We start from the raw sequence: 4,283 nt of genomic DNA, 5'->3' as shown, positions 1-4,283 counted from the left end.
TCATGGACTGGTTTCCAGTGAAAGGGCTCTTAAAAACTATCCAATTCCAAACCCCCCTGCCACAGTCAGGGACACCTTCCCCTAGACCAGGTTGCTCCAAGCCCCATCCAACCTGGCCTTGAACACTGACAGGGATGGGGCAAACACAGGTTCTCTGTGCAACCTGTTCCAATGCCCTTCCACCACCACAGTAAAGAATTTCTTCCTAATATCTAATTTAAATCTGCTCTCCTCCAGGTTAAAACTGTTACCATTGTTCTATCACTGCACTTTCTGAGAAAGAGTTCCTCCACATATTTCCTGTAGGTCCCCTTTAAAGTACTAGTGAGCTGCTATAGATATCTATATATTAGAGAAGTCTGGAGCCTCCTCCAGGCTGAACAAGCCCAACTATCTCAGCCTTTCATCACACAGGTGGTGCTGGATCCCTGATGGTTTTTGTGGACCTCCTCAAGCAGATCCATGTCATTCCTGTGTTGGGGCTCCAGAGCTGGACCTGTTACTGCAGGTTGGGGCCTTACGAGAGCAGAGTACAGGGGAAGAATAAACTCCCTTGACCTGCTGGTCACAGTCCTTTTGGTGCAGCCCAGCACATGGTTTGCTTTCTTGGCTGCAGGCACAAACTGCTGGGTCATGCTGAACTTCTTGTCAACACCTCCAAGTCCTCTGCAGGGCTGCTCTACAGTTATTTTCTGCCCAACTTAGAGCTGTGCCTGGGATTGCTCCAACCCAGGTGTAGGACCTTGCACTTATCATAGTTAAACTTCATGAGGTTGGCATCAGCCCACCTCACAAGCATGTCAAGGTCCCTCTGGATGGCATTCCTTCCCTCTAGCATATCAACAGAACCACATAGCTTGGTGTCATCGGCAAACTTGCTGAGGGCGCACTCAATCCCATTGTCCATGTCGCCAACAAAGATGTTGAACAAGACCAGTCCCAACCCCTGAGGGACACCATTTGTCACTGGTCTTCTGTTGGACATTGAACCGTTGACCACAACTCTTTGCGTGTAGCCATCCAGCCAGTTCTTTGTGTGGTCCATCCACCAAACTGATGTCTCTCTGATTTAGAGAAAAGGATGTCATGCAGGAAAGTGTTGGAACACTTTGCACAAGTCCAGGTAGAATATGTCGGTTCCTCTTCAAATTCAGGCCAGTGCTGTGCCCCACCATAGAAGTCCATCGAATCTGTCAGGCATGATTTGCCCTCTATGAAGCCACGCTGCCTGTCAGCAGTCACCTTATTTTCCATGTGCTTCAGCATAGCTTCCAGAAGGATCTGCTCCATAATACTGCCAGGCACTGAGGTGAGACTGACTGGTCTGTAGTTCCTTGGGTCTTCCCTTTTTTCCTTTTAGAAATGGAGATTATATTTCCCCTTTCCAGTCACGGGGAACTTCACTGAACTGCCACAACTTCAGAAATACAATGGATAGTGGCTGAGCCACTTCAGCTGTCAATTTCCCCAGGGCCCACAGATGCACCTGTGGTGTGCTGATCCTGGCTGGATTCCAGGTGCCCACCAATGCTGCTCTCTCACTCCCCCTCAGCTGAACAGGGGAGAGAAAATAAACAAAAGGATTGTGGATGTAAGTAAGGGCAGCAACAGATAATTTATTAATTACCATTATGGGCAAACTTGGCCTAAAGAAAGTAGTTTATTGCTAATGAAATCAGAGTAGGAAATGAGAAATAAACCCAAACCTTCAAATACAGTCTCCCCGCACCTCCCTTCTTCCTGGGCTCAACTTCACTCCCGATTTCTCAACCTCCTCCCGCCAAGCAGAGGAATAGGGAATGGGGGTTGTGGTCAATTCATCACACATTGTCTCTACTGCCCCGTCTTCCTCAGGGGAGGACTCCTCACACTCTTCCCCTGCTCCAGTGTGGGTCCCTTCCATGAGGCCCAGCCCTTCAGGAACAGACTGCTCCAGTGTGGGTTCCTTCCATGGGTGCAGCTCTTCAGGAGCAGGCTGCTCCAGCGTGTGTCCTTTCCATGGGGTCACAAATTCCTGCAGCAAACCTGCTCCAGTGTGGGCTCCTCTCTCCAAGGGGCCACAGCTGCTGACAGAAGCCTGCTCCAACACAGGCTTCCCACAGGGTCACAGCCTCCTTTGGGCATCCGCCTGCTCAGGCATGGGGTCCTCCCTGGGCTGCAGGTGGAGATCTGCTCCTCCATGGACCTGCATGGGCTGCAGGAGCACAGCTGCCTCACCATGGGTTGCAGGCAAAATCTCTGCTCCAGCACTGAAGCACCTCCTCTCCTTCTGCACTGGCCTTGGTGTCTGCAGAGCTGTTTCTCGCATATTCTCACTCCTGTTTTTGGCTGCTGCTCTGCAGCAGCTCTTTTGTCCCTCCTTAACTGTGTTATCCCAGAGCCACTACCCCCATTGCTGATGGCCTCCGCCTTGGTGAGCAATGAGTCTATCCTGGAGCTGGCTGGCTTTGGCTCTCAGATAGAGGGGAAGCTTCTGGCAGCTACAAAACCTCACCAAGCAAACCAAATACACATCTCAACAGGTGCCATGGTGTCCTGGTTTGAGCAGTAGCAGTCATTTTTCTCCTTCTTGGTAGCTGGTGCAGTGCTGTGTTTTGACTTCCGGGCTGGGAACGGTTGCTGATAGCAAGTATGTTTTGAGTTACTGCTCAAATGTTTGGTTTGTCCAAGGACTTTCGGAGCCTTATGCTCTGCCAGGGAGGAGGGGAGGCTGGGAGGGAGGAGGGACAGGACACCTGATCCAGGCTAGCCAAAGAGGTAACTGGGAGAAACCCAGAAGGGCTGGAGCTCTGGGGGGATGGAGGAGGTATCGGTCAGTGCTCAGTCAGGCAGGGTGGGGTGAGTTATAGGTCAGTGGCTGGTGAGGTGTTGTATTCTCTTCACTTGTTATTTGCTTTATCATTATTGTTTGTAGTAGTAGTAGCAGTAGTGATTTGTGTTATACCTTAGTTATCAAACTGTTCTTATCTCAATCCGTGGGATCTACATTCTTTGGGTTCTCCTTCCTAACTCTCCAGGAGTCGGGGGAGCAAGGGGGGGAGTGAGTGAATGAGCTGTGTGTGGACTTGGTTTTAAACCATGACACATGGACTTAGGCACATGCAGGTTCCTTAAATGGTCTCAAATGCAGTGCTCTAGTGCTCTAAACAGGGTTGTTCTTCTGAGGTTTGGGGTCCTTACTCTACTTTTTACTCCTGCTGTACCCCTCAAGACAGAGAAATTCACCAGGACATGATCACTGCAGCCCAGGCTACCTCCAGTCTTGACTGCTCCAATAAGTTCTGCATTAGTGAGCAGCAGGTCCAGCAGTGCTTCTCCTCTACTTAGGCTCTCCATCTCCTGTACTAGGAAGTTGTCCTCAGCTTCTTAGATGAAGAAACTAAGTGTAATGTCTGAAATTGGGCTATTTTTTTGCAGTTAAGTCTTACAGCTACTAAAAATTATGATGGAAGTTCTGAACTGGACTTAAAGTATTTCACATAATGATTTTATGAGAAGATACAAGGTTGCATGGGGGAAGAAGACAGAACCAAACTAATATAAGTTCTAGCATAATCGTCTTTTTTAGCCAAGAAAAATAAAATCATTAAGTTTTGTGTGGTTTTGACTGAATGCTGTTCATTTACCCACATAATTGGTTATTAAGTGTAAGTACAGGTCCCAGTGTGCGCTGTTGTCCATGAACATTGACCTTTTATTTCATACTGCTTGCTCAACTGCTCTCTGTTATTCAAAGTTTCACTAATCTATGCATGTTCACCTTACAGTATTTTTAACTATTCAAATAGTTAAGTTTCTTGTCTTTGCTCTTTACCATTGTTCTATTAGATCTTTTTCCTTCATTTGTTCATAAATACTTTGTATACTGCAATCCTTTCACCTTACTACTAATATTATGAAGCTGAAATACTTCACTGACCCTGTATGCTTCCTTCTGTGGTGACATTGTTAAGTTGAAGAAAAAATGTTAACATTAAGTAGCTTTTCTAGTTCTATAAGGAAAAAAACCTTCAACAACCTACACCACCATCCCCCCAAAAACCCAAATTGCTGAGAAAAAGGATAGTCTATAAATGGGTACTCTACAGAAGATGCAATATTAATTTTCATAACACAAAATCAAATCTCATCCAATTAAATTATCAGAATGGATTTAAAAGAAAATACTTCATATAAAGCTTTATATTAAGTTATCAGATTCACCACCATAAAATATGTTGTAAAGGTTAAGTAGAAATTTTTAAAAAATGCAAGTTTGTAGAATTTAGATTCACAAGTTGTTA

Source organism: Melopsittacus undulatus, chromosome Z (assembly GCF_012275295.1).
Source record: "Melopsittacus undulatus isolate bMelUnd1 chromosome Z, bMelUnd1.mat.Z, whole genome shotgun sequence".
In the NCBI taxonomy this organism is placed as follows: Eukaryota; Metazoa; Chordata; class Aves; order Psittaciformes; family Psittaculidae; genus Melopsittacus; species Melopsittacus undulatus.
The sequence above is the reverse complement of the archived record's forward strand: the minus strand, read 5'-3'. Positions refer to the sequence as shown.